Source organism: Heterocephalus glaber, unplaced genomic scaffold (genome assembly GCF_053883595.1).
Source record: "Heterocephalus glaber isolate CG9 unplaced genomic scaffold, H.glaber_assembly_v1.0 deba00001447, whole genome shotgun sequence".
Taxonomy (NCBI): Eukaryota; Metazoa; Chordata; class Mammalia; order Rodentia; family Bathyergidae; genus Heterocephalus; species Heterocephalus glaber.
In genome coordinates, this window is record NW_028258299.1 from 5,745,395 (window position 1) to 5,763,389 (window position 17,995).

At 50.1% G+C, this 17,995-nt stretch overlaps 1 long non-coding RNA gene across 1 annotated transcript; it reads left to right on the forward strand.

The window, feature by feature from the left end:
• Positions 1 to 2,960: 2,960 nt before the first annotated feature.
• On the forward strand, positions 2,961 to 10,015 carry LOC147827376 (uncharacterized). The gene is made up of 3 exons (XR_015452527.1): positions 2,961 to 3,082; positions 5,828 to 9,057; positions 9,224 to 10,015. It is a non-coding gene; the product is annotated as an uncharacterized LOC147827376 (long non-coding RNA).
• The last annotated feature ends 7,980 nt before the right edge of the window (positions 10,016 to 17,995 follow it).

Here is a 17,995-nt window from a genome sequence, read left to right on the forward strand (position 1 = left end):
CCCCAGTACCCCTAAAAAAAATTAAAAATAAAAAAATAAAAAGGTATGGCCTCTGTTGGTTTGTTTTGTTTTTTGCAGTGTTGGGGACGGAGCCCAGGGCCTTCGTCTAGGCTGGGAAAGCACTCACCACTGAGCCACCCACCCAGCCCACATTTTTTAGTCCTCCATGAATCTCCCTGCCTCGGCACCCTCCCCTCCCACTCTCACCTCCTCCTGGCCTCCCCACAGCCCTACACTCCCTGTGCCTGGTGCTTAATTATCTGTCTGGGACTCCTGGCTCTCCCACACACCCGAACTGCACTCCTTCAGGGCGGAGTCTGTCTGGTCCACTGCTGACCAGCACAATGTTTGGGCCTCCATGGATGTTTGTCGAATGAATTAGTGAAGAGATGAATTCAGGAAATGCCTTGGAGCATTGCTTTAAAAGAGAACTTATTTCCCAATTTTTTCCCAGAGATACAGCGTTTACATCTATGCCAGCAGCCTTTATCCAGGCAGTCAGCCAGCCCTGTTCTCGCCTGTCTTAGAGGATGCAGTTTCTGAAATTTCAGCCTTCTATCTTTGCAGGGCTGAGTTCGGACTCAGGGGCCCTTCCTGGAGCCTCTTCTGCCCCACCTACCCCTGAGGTCAGAGGTCAGTGAAGCCTAGGGGCTGCACGGAGGGAGCTGTGGAGCCCAGGCAGGGCATCCCCTCTCTGTCACAGCGCTCGGGAATGTCCCCAGGGCCAAGGGAGCAATGGTGGGTGAGTGGTCTCCAGTTCCCAGAAAACAAGACTGGACACGGGCTCTTCAGTGCATGGTTTGTTTCGGAAAGGAAAACCAAAAGGCTGACGTTCAATTCTGGGTAAAGGACCCTCCCTCTGTACCAGTGACAGGGACCAAGTGCTCAGAAGAAGGCCATCTATGCTGTCGCAAACCCCAGGCCGGAGAGGACATTCCTCACCCTGAGTGCCTGGTGTTTCAAATGCCACCCCACAAAACCCACCGGCAGGCTGGGCCTTGCCCCTGCAGCGCCTCACCTGTGGATGTGGCAATTTAAATTCCACATCATTTTCAGATGTCACGGACTGTTGCCCTCCTTTTGATTTTTTTCCCCAGCCATTAAAAACCTCACTCTGACCTAGCAGATTGCAAAAGCCCCCACTGACCCCTGGCGTGGAACCCACAACCCTCAGGACCAAATCCAAACTCAGGGCTTCCCGAGCTCTGCTAACCAGGGGTCCCCTCCACACCCTCTCCAAGGAGCCCTGTCCAGCCCTGGCAATTCTCACTTCACACCTTCCTTGTGGGTGCTTCTAGAATGCTCTTGCTCCCTGATGCCAGTGCTTGCTTGTGTATTGAGATTCGTTCAAGGTTCTACACTCGGGGACCCACTCTTGACCCCAGGGCAGTTTGGGTGCTTTGCTCTTTACTGTCCAAGGCCTCCCCAGTCTGGTGGTGCCTGGAAGCCCAGAGGGCTGGTCCTCATCTCCCTACCCCGCTTCCCTTCTCCTCTCTCTTTTCTCACTGCCCCCCCCCACCCCGACTCTAAGACTGCCTGCCCCAGAGCTCTCGGCCCAGGCATCTTCTTCACCTTCCTTCCTGTGCTCAGTGACTCACCCCACAGCAGGACTTCAACACGTGGTAATGCTCGCAAGTTTATCCCTCCAGTCCCAACTTTCCCCGTGACTCCCACATGGGAAATGGCTCCGCCTGCTCTAAAGTCAGCTTCAGCGCATGACAATGAATAGTTGAAGGAGGCTGGAGGCATGGGAGTGTCATACACATGCTCACCGCTGGCAGAAGTGTGTGGGGAGGCTGGGGGATTGGAGGAGTGGGCCAAATGGCCCAGAAGGAACAAACATTAGCTCAGCTCAGACGAGAGGCCAGGACCCCTCTGGTTCACCTCCCAAATTCCAAGAGCCCCTCCTTCCTTTTTTATTTGAGGCAGGGTCTCACTATGTAGTTCAGACTATCCTTGAACTCACTATAGAGAGTAGGCTGGCCTTAAACTTGCAGCAACCCTCCTGCCTCAGCCTCCCCAGTGCTTAGCTTACAGTTGTGCACCACCATGGCTGGCATGTACCCCTCCCCCGGCCCCTTGTGCATCCCTTGCTCCGTTCCTCCCATCTGCTAGCTGAGAGGCTGTGGCAGGAGCAGAGCAGACCCCAGCCTTTGCCGTGCTCTCTCCAGCACCAGCTGCCGGGCCAGCGCCTGTCCACAGCTCGGCACAGCCTGGGCTGCAAACTCGAACCTAAATCAATTTATGAAAGAGGCAGAGAGCCTGGGGAGAAGCATCCATGCAGGGGAGGCAGTGATGCCTGCAGAAAGTGCCCAAGACCTTGATCTTGTGACCTGTCAGCCTCATCAGGAACAGCGTGCCCCGTGCCCCCCCCCCCACTGGGGCATCATTTTCCCGAACAAGCTTTCTGCCCAGAAATCGTCTCAAAGCTCAGCTTATTACTTCCTATTTGCAGCATCACTTCATTCTTCCTCCTCACCTCCTCCAGGACCCACCCGGCTCCTCCCTCAGCTGGAACCTTTGCACCTGCTGCTCGCTGGCAGCTGACTGCCCTAAATCCCCCCACCAAGCTGCCTCCTTTCGCTGCAGAATTCCTCCCTGAGTCACCAGGAAAGGCAGAGAGGAACCCTGTATGAGCATCCTCTGGTTTCCGGCTGGTGTCTTTCCCAGGAGACTGCTCCCCACCTGGTCACAGACACCAGGTGCCATGCACAGGGATCTGGAGTGCCTGCCTCGGTTCCTGCCACCAGAGCCCAGATCCAGTGCGCGTTTTCTCCCCTCCTCTCTGCTCCTCGGCCTTGCTGGACTGCTCTTCAGATGCAGAGGAAACCGCTCCCCATTGCGTTCTCTCTCTCTGACTCACGAACGTCCAATACCGAAAGCAAAGTGGGTCCCGTGGGTGATCTTGAGCCCTAGCCCCACCCTGGCCACTTGTTCCAGTCACTCAGCATCCTGTCAAGGGCAGCAGAGCATCCACCACTGAGGCAAACTCGAGCTTTGCCACATTCTCTCATTTCATCCAGAAAACCACTCTTGGCTGGGCGGTTTCCACGAGAAGGAAGTGGACACAGGTTCTGCCCGGGTACGTGAGTAACCACAACCACCTGGTCCGGAAGTAGCGAGACTGAGCAGTCAGCCCAAGGCCTCACCTTTCTCTCGGAACTGGGATCCCTCGTGGCTCAGGATGCTCGGCTTGGGATGGGGTGGGCTTCAGGCGACAGGGAATTCGCTCCACGGGAAAAGCTCTAGGGCTGCAAAGTACACTCCGAGGGAAGGATCCAGGTATGGTGCACGCCTGTAACCCCAGCACTCTGGAGGCTGAAGCAGGAGGATTGAAAGTTCAAACCCAGCCTGGGCAACTTAGTGACTTAGTGAAACTCTATGTCAAAAACTGAAAAAAGGGCTGAGAATGTAGCTCAGTGAGAACCCTGGCCTCTAAGCCCCAGTGCCACACCAAAACCAAAGATCTCTCAAACTCTGTCCCCATTAAACCCTAACTCCCATCCCATCCCCTTCCTGTGGTCGCTGTAAACATTGTCTCTGGATTTGACCACTCCCAGGACCTCAGGGAAAGACTGGTTTGTTTGTGACTGGCTGGTTTCACTTAGCAAACACACTCAAGGTCCATCCACGTGATGGCATGGGACACCATTTCTTTTTTAATTTTTTTTATTTGTTTTTTGGCTGGGGATCTAACTCGGGTCCTTGCGCTTGTACAGCAGGCGGAGAAACCACTGAGCTAAATCCCCGGCCCCACCATTTCTTTTTGAGCGGTGAATAATATTCCGTTGTATGCATACACTGCATCTACAAGTTTTAGCACCTGCCATCAGTGGGACCTGGGTTTGGCCCTCAGAAGTCACCCTATTTCCCCTTCTTAGAATCACAGCAGCCTCTTTCTCGTCTCCACACTCCCATTTGCCATGATTTTCTCCCTGTAGGAAGTGGGTACAGCAGTCTTAGCAGCAGGTTCTTCCAGCCCCCTCCCGCATGATGAGGTAGCTCTATAAAGTCAAGTGTCAAGAGATGGGATGTACCATGTACAGGTCCAAATTCCCTGCAATGAGTATTGTCATTATATACACCTAAAATGTACCAAGAAATGCTTTGCAAAAAAAAGGAAAGCCAGATGTCTTTGCATGACAGGTGATAAACACCTAGCTTCTTCCTTATCCCTCCCTGGCTTTTTTCTTCTTCACCCTAGTTAGACTTCTGCTCTCTCCTGTTTGCAGCCCTGCGGGACTCTTGGGGTGCAGGGATGGATGGTTTAGGAGAGAACTGGTGAGCTGATCAATGTCCAGTTTAAAGCAGGGGTGTGGTGGCGCAGGGGTGTGGTGGCGCAGGCCTGTAATCCCAACACTCAGGAGGCTGAGGCAGGAGGATTACCCTGAGTTTGAGGCCAGCCTGGGCTACAAAGTGAGCTCAAGTCCTGCCTGAACTAATAGCTAGACCCTGTCTCAAAAAACAAACAAACAAAAATAAAAAACAATAACAAAAAGGAAAGAAAGAAAGGAAGAAAGAAGAGAAAAAGAAAGTGCATTGGCAGCTACTTAGGGCTGGAGGGAAGAGGTTTGTGGAATACCCAGTGATGTATGTCTCAGTTTCTTCTCGGTTTTTTGGTTTGTTTTTGCTTTTGAAGACAGAATCTCACTATGGTACCCAGGCTGGACTCAAGGGATCCTCCTGCTTCACTCTCCCAACTAGCTGGGAATACAGGCATGTGCCACTATGGGCAGCTGAAATCTCTCTTTGTGTTTGTGTTAAGAATCAAACCCAGGGCCTCGCACATGCTAGGCAAGAGCTAAGCTGAGCCACCTCCCCAGGAGCCACAGTTTCTTTTTCAAATGATGAAATGGTTCTGAAACTGATAGTGATAATTCATGTATCTGTGAATATACTGAAAACCTTTGACTGGTACACTTCCTATAGGTGGGTTATATGATAGGTGAATCCTAGTTCAGAAACACTGTTAAATCGCACACGCTATTTCGGGTAACAAGAAAATTTCTCTCTCGGCTGAGGAGAGGGGTGAGGAAAGCCCAACTCTCCTGTCTGCAAGCTTTCAGCAATTTTCCCACAATCCACACCCTGGCCCTGACCCCCCGCCCCGCACGTCTAAGTCTGCGCCCTTTCTGCGGGGAAGAATTTCACCAGTTCTCAGAGCTGGGGGTGTCAAAAGGAGCTCAGAACCGGGCCCAGCGGGCCATCCGGGTCCTGCGCCCTGGGTGGGTTAGCTCGGTCTCGGGCGCCCCCTGGTGGGCACCGGGAACCCCACCCCCCTCCACCCCCCCAGCCCTGGAAAGGCGGCGTCTGCAGGGACGCGGGCTCTGTCTTCTAGCCGGTCCTCTCGGGACTGTGTCCCTCTCCACCCAATGAAAGTCAGCCCTAGGCCCAGTCTGGGACTTTAACTTTTAAAGACTTCATATTATGGAGAATTTCAAGCATATACAAAAAAGATTAAGGTAATGAACAGTTACAGGGGGTGGCTAAACTCACTCCTTCCCTTTCTCCAACTGTGCTATTGTAAAGCAAATTCCAGAGAGCATTCCAGTCTAGCTGTAAATAGTGACCTGAAAAACGTCTTTTCAGTATTATCAATAGTCTAATCAGTGACCAAAAAAGTCCTTTTTTTTTTTTAATGTCCTTTTTTTAAACCTTCTATTTCAGTCAGGATCCATTCACATTGATCTGCCATTTAAGTCGTTTCATCTTTGGATTTTCTATTCACCTATTTGTTTCTTCACTTATAATTTCTCTAATTGTTCTTTTTTTGTTGTTTTTTGTTTGGTTGGTTGATTTTTTTCTTTTTTCTTTTTTCTTGTACCAGGGATCAAACTCTGGACCTTGTGCTTGCAAGGCAAGCAGTGGAACTACGAGTGAATGGGAGTTCAGATTGGGGCCAGTAGCCCCTGCTTGACTCTGCTCCCACTTACCCTGAACCCTGGCTGGGGCACAGACTGTCCTGGGAGCCCGTGATCCCCTTTTTCGCTCAGCCACCTTCTACTTCCTGCCGCCAGGCCATGAACAGTTTTTCAGGCCCCTTGAAGTGTTCTGCTTTGGAATCACTAGACTCTGGACTGAAACCTCTACAAACTGTGAGCCAAAATCAGCCGCTCTTCCTGTAAGTCGTGGGTGTCGGGTACTGTGCCCCTGTGATAAGGAAAGTGACTGATTTTGGTATCAGAGAAGTAGGGCTGTCAGGTGGTTCGGGAGCCTTTGGAACTGGTTCACCGGAAGCATTTGGAAAGGTGTGGAGATGCCAGGGGGAGAAACAGCCCTGGAATGCTGTAGCCGAGCTCAATGGGAGATTCTGGTTGGAACTCAGAAGACCAGAATGCAGGTAAAAATGAGGATGGTGAAGATCAGGCTCAGGAGGTTTCAGTGGGGAACAAGGACTGCATTGGCAGTTGGGCTCCAGACCGTGTGTGCTATGCTGTGGTGGGAATTTGTCTACAGTTTGCTCATGTCCTAAAGCTTTGCAGGACACTGAGATTAAGGGCAGTGGACTAGTGAATCTGGAAGAGGAAATTTCAAAGCATTCTAATGTTCAGGCTACAGATGGGTACTGCTTGGGTCTTTTAGCCAGGTTTGTACCAAAACTCAAGGGCAGATAGCACAGCTGAATAATTGTAAAAGTTTAGTATTTGCCCAGAAAGGAAGCACTGATAAAATTGAAAGTGCTGGGGTTACAGGCGTGCCCCATTATGTCCTGGCCTAGATAATTTTCTTCTCAAATTCTAGTTCCTTGAATTTTTCTAGGAAACATATATGAAATTTCATGCAAAAATTCAAAAAATTGCAACTTTCCGCATAAAGGGGTTAAAAAGAAGCCAAGTACTTTGGATGAGGACAATAGGAAAAATGGCTTCAGATTTCATGTCAGAAATCTGCAAAATCCCACCCTTCCAAGACTCAAAGTTGCAAAAAGTAGAAAGAGAGCCCCAGGGCACTCTGATCCAGGAGGAGAACAGCCACAAAGGGCATTGACTCCCTCTGGTTCATTTCCGCCAGAGCTCAGATGCCCACGCTGCTCCTTCCTAGCCTGACCACCTATCACACAGCCTGTCTGTAGAAGCACCTCACTTCCTTGGAGAATGTCAGTGCTGTTAGTCACGTTCCAACTACCTCAGACATCTCTCGGGGCCAACCTGGGCCTTTGGAACTTAGACAAACGTAAATTGTTCCCAACCTCACAACCTGTGTGTGTCCACATAAAACTGCAATGGCAGACACCCTACGATCCTGGCATGCTTCCCCTGTGCCAGCCTCGCAAGATGTTGGGGGCTCTTCAAGACTGCCTGAATGGAGGCTGCCAGAGTGGCTCCTATCTGCATCAGGCCCAGGATCCATTTTCATGGAAGATGTCCTTCCACCATCTGAGCACAGCACCAGGAAATAATCCAGAAAGAGTTAGTTAGGTAGTCTTCATCCTTACAAATCTATTGGGATTTTTTTGTTGTTGTTGTTACTGGGGCTCGAACTCGGGACCTTGAGCTTGCGAGGCAGGCTCTGGAACCACTGAGCTACATCCCCGGCCCTCTATTGGGATTTTTAAGGTAGAATCTAAAAGTTTTTGCTAATGGCTCATTAGCCATTATTTTATCAATAGATTAATTTATCACTGTTTTTGTTTTGTTGTGGGGTTTGGTTTTTTTTGTTTTGTTTTGTTTTTTTGGTACCGGGGATCGAACTTGGTACCTTGCACTTGCAAGGCAGGCGCTGGAACCACTGAGCTAAATGCCAGGCCCTTGTTTTTGTTTTGTTTTATGATGGTTTTTTGTTTGTTTGATTTGAGACAGAGTCTCACTATGCTGCCCAGGCTGACCTTGAATTCCTGGGCTCAAGTGTGATCCTCCTGCCTCAGCCTCCCAAGTAGCTGGGACTACAAGTGCATACTACCTCACTTGATTTTTCTTTTTAATTCTTACTTTCCTGAATTCAACTGTATTATTATTAGTTTGAGCTTTTGAAACACTTTTTTTTTCTTGAGATGGGGGTCTCACTATGTACTTCAGGCTGGGCTTGAACTCACTGTGTAGCCCAGGCTGGCCTCAAACTCAGGACAATCCTCCGGTCTCAGCCTCTTTGTGCCATCATGCCTGGCTGAAACACATACATTGTTCACTTTTTTCTGTCTTATTTGGGGTTGTGGGAGTTGGGGATGAGCCTGAAGTAGGACAGAAGAAATAAAAATGGGTAGAAAAGAGAGAAGGAAAATCATAATTTTGCCAGTAATCCCAGCACTCGGGAGGCTGAGGCAGGAGGATCGCTGTGAGTTCAAGGCCAGCCTGGGCTACATAGTGAGTTCAGGGCCATCCTGAACTACAAAGGAAGAGACCTGCCTCAAAAAAAAAATCATAATTTTAAAGATAAAAACTGCATCTTTAGGACATAAGCCCAGTTTTTAAAAATTGTTTTTCTTCTTCTGTCAGAACAGAAGCAGCCTGGGCAATTCCCTTTCATGTGCAAATGGTTCAGCCAATCCTTTTTTATTGCAAATGGTCCTCTTTCACCTGTGAATAGGCCATCTTTTCACCTATACAATAAGCTTTCCCTGTGAGTGCACCATTGTCTTCCTGTGGGTGGGCCATCTTCCCCCACCAGCAAAGACCAAGACTACAGATGGACAAATCCACAGATTTCCACCACCAAAAAACCCATAAATATTCCCAGCTCCACACTGCAGTGCACCTCTCTCTCTTGAAGGCCTGCACTCTGTTTCCTTGAGTGCATACTTTCAATTTCTGCCCTTTATGTCTCTTACTGATGCATCCTTGAAAATTCTTTTACCATGGTGGGAATCAGCAACCATGCAACCTATTCTACAGGTAGAATGGGTCCAATTCCTTATTTCAGCTGTGGGAATCTCCTCCATCCCTGTCCTGCTCAGTGACATTTCCTTTTTCATTTTTTTCTTTTTTTTGGTACCGGGGATCGAACTCGAGACCTTGTGGTTTCAAGGCAGGTGCTGGAACCACTGAGCTAAATCCCCAGCAGTGACATTTTCTTTTGGCGAGCCAACCAGCAGGTAAAAGAGACATTGGCACTTCCATTTTGGTAAGTTCAGTCAAAGCCTTTGTATTTTTTAGTTTTATTATTTTTTGCCTTCTCCATTTCTCCCAACCCCTTGCCCTCTGAACCATGACTTATTTCCTTTTCTCCCCTTTTCCCCTTTTCTCTTTCCCTTTCCTCAAACCTCTGCAACCCTGCAACTCTTTGGTAGTCAAAGGCTCCCAAGTCTCTAGAAACATGGGTGCTTATTGATAAAAGCAAGGAAGATCAGAAGCACTTTCTGCCTCTAGCAAGAAATGGGAAGAGGTGTCACAGGGAACGTTCTGAGATGTGTGGCACCCTTGGTAAGTGCTCCCTCAGGTCCATATACTCTGTTCCTGGGTCAGATGGAACTAAAATTTGCTCACCAGGGAGACATATGAGGATGATAGACCCATCCAGTGCCTCAGGCAGTTTCTTACACAACCAGCATGGGAAACCCAGTGGTGAGACCCCACAGAGAGGACCAGCCCTGCTGGGCCGCAGGGTTAGTTGTCTAAGAAGCCACCAGAGCATCTTTCTTCCAAACCGACTATCCCATCCTGAGAGTCCAGGGGCCCCCGTCCTCACCCACACTTGCCACTGTCCCTCTTCTGGGACAGTGTCTTTCTGACACAAACACCCCAGGGCGAGCTTTCTCCCAGAACCCTGTCACTATCAGATTAGAAACTCTTCAAGGCCTGGCCTGGTGGCACACACCTGTAATCCCAACAATCCCAGAAGGCTGAGGCAGGAGGATTGCCACAAGTTCATGGCCAGCCTGGGCTACATAGTGAGATCCTGTCTCAAAAAAACAAAAACACTCCAGAAACTTCACAAAAGCAGGCAGTGGAGCTGGGACATTTGGAGACTGAATAGGGTCACCCTGTGCAGTTGGGCAGAATGTCCACACCGTGCCTTGCAGGAAGAGCCGTTCACACCCTGGTCATCGTGGATTTGTGTTTACTGTGCCAGTTCCCTAACACTCAAGGGTCTTGAGGAAGGGATGTCTTTTTGTAATAGTCGCAGTGGGGGCTCTGTTCCTGCTGTGGTCCTGGGCCGGAGCTGTCCACAGCTGGGTGGGCGTGGCCAGAGCTGCCCACAGCTGGGATGGGCGGGGCTGAGCTGACCACAGAGGGGGCCAGGGCGTAGCCGGGCAAGGCTCCCTGCACTCGTTCCTGCTGTACCTTCCGCCCTGGCAGCGCCCACTGTGCCAAGCACGCCGGCTACTGACTAACGGAGGCGGGCGCGCCGTCCTACACGGAGGGTAAAGGGGCACCTAGCGCGGAGGCTGGGGAGCAGCTCGGCTGTAGCGAGTCCGGGGGGGGTCTCTCCAGCCGCCCGTGACCCGGGACAAGCCACCTACGTTCTCAGCTTCCTGGCCTGGCCTGTGGGTTGGAGGTCACCAGGCACCCCGCCCAGAGGCCTGGTAAAGAAGTGCAGTTGTACGTGTCACTCACACAGCACAGCCGGTCGACCCGGGAAACAGGATGAAACCTAACAAAGGGACTAGGGGACAGCTGCTCTGAGACCAGCTTGTCCTCGGCCCCAGCCGACGCGGGTCTGGTAGTCTTAGAACTGCATGAAAATGCGTGGGGAGGCAGGATACTGGGGATGAAACTCAGGGCCTCTGCACTGAGCTACATCTTCACACACCCCCTTTTTTGGTAACAGCAATGGAACTCAGGGCCTCTTGCTTGATCGACAGGTGCTGCGTGCTGAGCTGTATCCCTGGCCCTTATTTCATTTTTTAAATTTTAAGACAGCATCTCAATAAGTCAGCCTGGGCTCGAATTTGGGATCCTCCTGCCTCAGCCTCTCAGACATGGAAATGTTTTAATTCCTTTATGAAACCAGAAATGAATACAATAATAATAAATATATCATAAAATCCAACTTGGATTATACTTCCTTTATACTAATGTGGTTAGAAAATATAATTTTTAATTTTTTTTAATAGAACAAGAGACCCACGGAAACAAAAGTCCACCCTGGGCCCAGGAAAATCTCAGTTCCCTGAGCCTACAGGAGGATCTGGAGGCCCCTTCTCTGGGGACTTTGGGCTGACAGGATCTAGGCGGCCGCTCCAGGGAGCCCCAGGACCCTTCCCCAGGTCACAGTGACTGTCCAGAGGGACAGCGGGGGGCAAGCCCCACATGTGTCCTCTGAGGACTTGAGCAGTGGTGAGCAAGGGTTCACCGGCGATTAGCTTCCGGGGTGACACGGCCAATTCCAATGCACACTCTTACCAGGGAAAAGGAAAAAATAATAAACTTGGCACCAGCAACTCAAGCCAGCTGGTGGTGCAGTGCTCACAAATAACTACACAGGGTTCCCCGCAGGGCTATGGCTCCGGCTGTTTCTCTTGGTGGCATCAGCCGGGCTGTGATGCCCACGGGAACACAGGGTGGCACCTCCGGTGACTCCTGGGAGCCTGTGTTCGAGTTCCAGCTGGACCCAGTCTCTTGCCTGGAACCTGTGTCCCTCGAAGCCCCTCACCCTGTGTAGCCATCACCAGGTCCCTCCCAGCTGGGGTGGGGAACGCGTGGGCTGCTTTTTAATTTGAAGTGATCTCGGTTGCTGATTCTTTGTGATATTTCCTGTGTGATCAGGGTTTTGTTCATAAAGTCTTTGCCTATACCTAGGTCTTCAAGACTTCTATGTATTCTCTCTGCCAGCAGATTTAGTGTTTCTGTTTTAATATTTAGGTCTTTGATCCATTTCAATTTGAGTTTAGTGCATGATGAAAGACATGGGTCTAGTTTTAATCTTTGGCATGTGAAAAGCCAGTTTTTCCAGCACCATTTATTAAGATAGTCAGTTTTTTTGTTACCGGGGATCGAACTCAGGTCCTTGTGCTTTTGAGGCAGACGGCGGAACCACTGAGCTAAATCCCCATCCAGCGCCATTTGTTAAAGAGGCTGTCTTTCTTCCAGCGCAAGTGTTTGCCCCCTTTGTCAAAGATTAGGTGGCTGAGTGTGTCTGGAGTTGTTTCTGCATCTCCTAGTCTGTTCCATTGATCCCCAGGTCTGTTCTTTTTAGGCTCTGCCTCATAAAGGTCCCATACCTCTCGTGTGGCCACAGCTGGCCACCTCCAGCACATGAACTGGGGGGATGCACACAAACACACCCACCTGTGGCAGGGCCTAGTTCCCAGGTGTGTTAACAGCGAAAGAGAAGCTAAGCCCGGGTCAATGCCTGTTGGTTCCAGGCAGGGAGAGCCAGGCCCCTGGGAAACACCAAGTGTCCCATGTCACACAGACATCTGAGAGGTCCTAAAGGAGGCCCCAGGACTGGCGGGCAGGGCTGGGCCTAGAGGGACAGCGAAGTCTTTGCACTTGCTCTGAAAACCCGCCGTTCTCCTGAGCCCCCATGTGGGCTCCTCTGACTACGGTGCCATGTGTGTGATACCGAGTATGTGACACTGCGCGTGTGATATCCTCTTGGATTAGCTTTTGGAATCTGTTTCTTTGGCTGCTTTGCTGCTCTTCCCCAGCTCTACAGCTGCAACCCCGACAACACTGGATCTGGCATCTGACCGACCATGACCTCCTCTGAGGCTGAAATTCGGTTACTTTCAAAAACTGTCCCACTGAGTTCCATCCCCGGTACTGGAAAAAAAAAAAAACTGTCCCATGCCCCCGTCCCAGACCCACTCTGAGTGGAGAGAGAGGACATTTAGAGGTGGAACCTGTGTGGCTGCTTTTCCTCTGTACACGGACCATGCTCCTTTTATCCCCACACACTTTCCATCACCCTGCAGCCTGAGATCGGTAACATGGCCAGGCTGGCTCCTGTGGGACACAGCTTTTTAAAGTACACCCTCACCAGTCATAGTGGCACACGCCTGTAATCCCTGCATTTGGAAGGCTGAGGCAGGATGATCGTCCTGAGTTCGAGGCCAGCCTGGGTTACAGAGTGAGTTCAAGACCAACCTGGACTTCACAGTGACACCCTGTATGAAAAAAATAAATTAAAGATAAAGTGCACCCTCTTGGGGTGGTCCTGTGTTGGCCTGCAGCTGCTCCTGCAAATTGGGGGGTTCATGGAGGTAACTGCGACTGTCCATGAGTCAGCCTGAGAATCCACGCAGGGACGCATCCTGCTTATGAATATTCCCAGTCTAAATAAAGATTGTCTTAAAACAATCTGTAGGGTTTTGTTAGAGGCTGGGTTTTGCCAACAGCTTTATTGAGCTATGATTCCTCTACCATACAGTCCACCCACTTTGAGTGTGCGATTTAAAGAATTAGATGTATTCAGAGTTGTGTGATTATTACAATTTTCACACATTTCATCACCCCAAGAAGAAACTACACTCTGTCGCTGTTACCTCCCAATCTATCCCCTACCCCGATCTTAACCTACTTTCTTGTTTTTTGTTTGTCATTTGTTTTTGAGACAGGGTTTCGCTGTGTAGTCCAGGCTGGCCTTGAACTCACTATGTAGCCCAGGATGATCTCGAACTCAAAGCGATCCTCCTGCTTCAGCCTCCGGGTGCTGGGATTATAGGTGTATGCCACCATGCCCCATTTCCTCCTCTGCTTTAAATTTAAGCCTCCAGGACCCTAGCAACAGCCTTCTCAATTTCAAAGGCTTTTGCAAAATTTGCTCAAAAGTGAAAAATCTAACAGCAATCATTTAAACATTGTTCCTGTCTGTTCTGACTTCCTTCCAACTCCTGGCCCTGCAGACCAGGGCATCACAATAGCCCCAGGCGGTTGGGATCTGATGAGAAGGTGGCTTAGTTCCAAGGTGCAAGGTCAAGTATGTGTAGATGGTTTAAAGACTTCCGGAAATTTGCTGCCTGCTGCTCAAGTCCAAGGACCCAGTTCGAGCCCCGGTACTAAAAAAAAAACAAAAAAAAACAAAAAAAAACAAACACAAAACCAAAGACTTCCGGGAACTGATCTACCAATCTCTGGCTGGACAGCACAGGGGGGAAAAGGAGTGGCCACAAACAAACAAACCAAAACAGAACAATGAGGAAAGAGGAAATGAGGAAGAGATTTAGCTAATAACAATGTATCAATATTGGTTCACTATGACACACTGACCACGGTAAGGTCAGATGTCAGCCTCAGGGGAAACTGGCCAGGAGGCCGCATCTGTAGGAGAACTCTGTGCATCTTTGAAACTATTTTGTAAATCTGAAACTATTTCAAAATGAAAAGATTTATTCAAAAATGAAACCAAAGGGCCATGGCATCAAATCGGCCTGGCAAGTGCAAGGTCCTGAGTTCAAAATCAGAGCATGGTGGCACACCTCTTTAATCCCAGTATTTGGGAGGCTGAGGCAGGAGGATCCCCATGAGTTCAAGTCCAGGCTGGACTACAAAATGAGACCTTGTTTCAATAAAAAAAAAAAAAGATCCCAGAATGTAGAAGACGGGCCCCTAGATGGAGATGGTGGGGTTGGGGGAGGACTGGGGGAGGTGGAAGGAAGTCGATGGTGCCAGCCGAGTCCACGGCTAGAGGACTGTTTTCTCTTAGAGATCAAACTCTTAGCATCATTAATATAAAATATTTGGCATAATTTATTGAATTATTTCCCCTTGAAATTCCTATGCTGAAGTCATAAGCCTCAGGGCACCTCAGATTGTGACTATATCATAGGGTTCCGCTCACATTATATGCCACGGTGTCCTGTAAAATGGCAATAGAGTCGGGTGTGGTGGCACATACCTATAATCCCCATACTTGGGAGGCTGAAGCAGGAGGATCACCGTGGGTCTGAAGCCAGCCTGGGGTATATCGTGAGTTCATGGTAAGTTTGAGCTACATAGTGAGACCCTGTCTCAAAACAAAACAAAAACAAGGAAGATGGAAATAGGATTTGAGTGCACCCAGCCCTGGGTTCAAGCCCAGTACAAAAAAGGCAAGACAAATATAAATATTGGAACCAAAAAATCCCCATTGTCTAGTGATGTTGCCACCATGGTGATGCTATAACACAACACATCACTCCCATGTCTGTGGCAATGTTAGGATAAAGAAACCCACAGCACTGCCAGGCTTATCAGAGTATAGCACATACAGCTAGGTGTGGTGGCACACACCTGTAATCCCAGCACCCTAAGAGGCTGAGGCAGGATGATTCCAAATTCAAGCCCAGCCTGGGCAATTTAGTGACTTAGAAGACTGTCTTAAAATAAAAAATACAAAAAGGGCTGGGGATATAGCTCAGTGCAAAGGCCTTGGATTCAAACCCCAGTACTAAAAAAATAAAATAGCACGTACACATATACACAGGACATCATATTTGACAGCAGTAAAATGATGTTACTTGTTTATTGATACTATACTTTCATGTCATTTTAGTGTATACTCCTGGTTATTAGAAAGCAAAGTTGACTGTAAAACGTGGTCCATGGTAGCAGCCCGTACTTCTTTCCCCCGTGTCCTTCGGTGCACCAGGAGGCCACACTGAATGACTCTAGGGTCTAAATTGTGTTAAATTCGCTTTACAGTGTTCGCACAATGCCGAGAGGGCTAACAACACACTTCTCAGATGTGTCCCTGCTGTCCAGTGACGAATGGACATTGAATGTGGCCACCTGGGTGGGTCCTACTCTGGAAGGTCCCATATTCTAGGCGGAGTAAGGGACCCCAGGGGTGCAGACAAACAGAGCAGAGTTCTTGTAGGGTTGCAACGAGAAGGCAGCCATCTGCAAGCCAGGATGAGAGGCCTGGCCAGAAGCTGCCCTGTGTGCTGTGACCTCCAACCTCAGCCTGCAGAGCTGGAGACACCATGGCTGTGGCTCAGCCCCAGTTTCTGGGTCTCCTTGGAGGGCAGTACTTTGGGCAAGTGTGTTCAGTGACATACATTTCTAGCTCTGAGAATGGAGAGTGACCCTTAGGACAGCCATATCCTCGGTGGAGCTGGCTCCAGGGATCCCTACAGGGCAATTTCCCAATGCCCAGGTCCTATCACAGCAGCCCAAGATGCCAGGGAGTGTGGCTGTCCAGGGAGCTGTGACCACCACACCCTTTCAGTCCTCTGCACTGGTGCAGCCTGGAGCTAGGGAATGAGAGTATTTAGCCAAGCGTAGTGGTGCTCACCCATAATCTTAGCACTCAGAGGCTGAGGCAGGAGGACCCCCATGTGTTCAAGAGCAGCCTGAACTACATAGTGAGACTCTGTCTCAAAAAAAAGACAAACAAAAAAATAATATTTAGCTGTGTGTGGTAGTGCACATCTATAATCTCATCACTCGTGATGATGAGGCAAGAAGAACTCTGCAAGTTAGAGGCCAGCCTGGGCTACATAATGAGTTCAAGGCCAGCCTGAAGCACAAAGTGAGAGCCTACCTCAACAAACAAACAAAAGGAGCATCTAAATCTCTATGTTTGGCTAACCTGGCTTTCCTCCCAGTAGCCTGCCTGGCATCCTCCAGGGTATCTTTCCTCTTGCTTTTCCCTCTTTTACTTGGCCCAAGTTGCTCTGCAGAGCCAGTGTCTCCCCAACTCTTCACTTTCACTTTCTCAAATAAACTTGGACACTGCTTTAAAAATAAATAAATAAACCTCCACATGAAACCTAGCCTCCTTGTTCCTCCCTTCCTTTGCTTGGGGGGCCCTCCCCGAACGCTAGGTGACATGGACAAGGAGCGTCACTAACTAACACCACTGCCACCAGGATTTTAATCAAGGCATCAGCAAATGCTGTCTTTCATTGTGCTGTCATAGCTTCCTCCACGTTTTTCCCTGCCATTTGGACTTCAGGGAAGAGTGATCTGGTGAATGAGGTGGATTAGAGGACACTGTGATGTTTTTACGAGCTGCCTTTCTGTTGGATGGCACTCGGCAGCGGCATTCACATTTTTGTTCTACCTCGTAGACACTCAAGAGAGCTTCCAGTCCTGCTTCTGGAAGTGGCAAAACAGCAGGATAGGTGTGTTCAAAGTGAGGGGGGCGCAACCTGGGTCTGGGCCTCACGGGTCGGTGGAAAGTCTGCTGGGCAAGGAGTGAGGACCCCCAGAGAATGCTCGGGACTGGGCTGTTATCCCAGAGCATAGCCCTGAGCCGGGCAGACGCTGCATCGCTCTCCCTGGTGGGCTGTGCACACTGAGCTCTGGGGGTGCGGGGCCAGGGGCATCAACAGGGCCGTGCTGTGGGAGATACAATGGCATCCAGCCCCTAGAAAGGTGCCACAGAGCAGGAGAAAGGAATGGGGAAGACCTCATTCATTCATCCATGCAAAGATGCTGACTTGCCCCCTCCCTGCTACAAACTTGACCATCAATCACAGAGCCTCCCTAATAGGGGAGCGTCACAGGGGTCTCTGGCCTTGTGAAGAAGAAGAGCCAAAATTCCTGAAAGGCGTGGGAGCCAGCCTGGAAGCTCTACACCTGTCTGGGGAGGCCCAGGTGCTTGGAGATGGAGCCAGGATGGGCCAGGCTGAAACAAGGGCAGGTGGATGTCGGGGAATCCAGGGAGCAAGCACAGCAGGGGCCACAGCCTGGAGCCTGGAGAGAGAGGCTGGCAGGAAGCTTGTCCCTGGGACCCGAGAGTGGCAGAGAGGGAGGAGCAGAGCGGTTGGGTCTGATCAGGAAGGCAGGGAATGGTGCTCTATCCTGGGGCAAAGGGAGGCCACTTCGAGGTGACCCAAGATGGCTTTTGAGTGGCTGCCAGATGGACACAAAGTGAGTTGGCAGAAGACTGGCATCGGGGAGTTTGGACATTGCAGAGAAGAAGGAGAGTAGGCAAGGGCTGAGCTGGGCCCTTCGGGTGACAGCCTGTGTGTGAGCAGCACAGGGATGCGGGCTGAGAGGGCCACAGAGAAGGGGTGATCGAAGTCGGTGAGCGTTTAAAGAAAAACAGTTCATTACAGTAGAAGAGGCCTTGCTGTTGGTCTCTCTCAACCCTCCCGCCTTGAGCACACTTATGCCACTGTGTTGCCACTTTCAGAAGCAGGCCTGGAAGCTCCCTTTCTTGGGTGTCTTTGTGAGTGGGTCAAAAATAC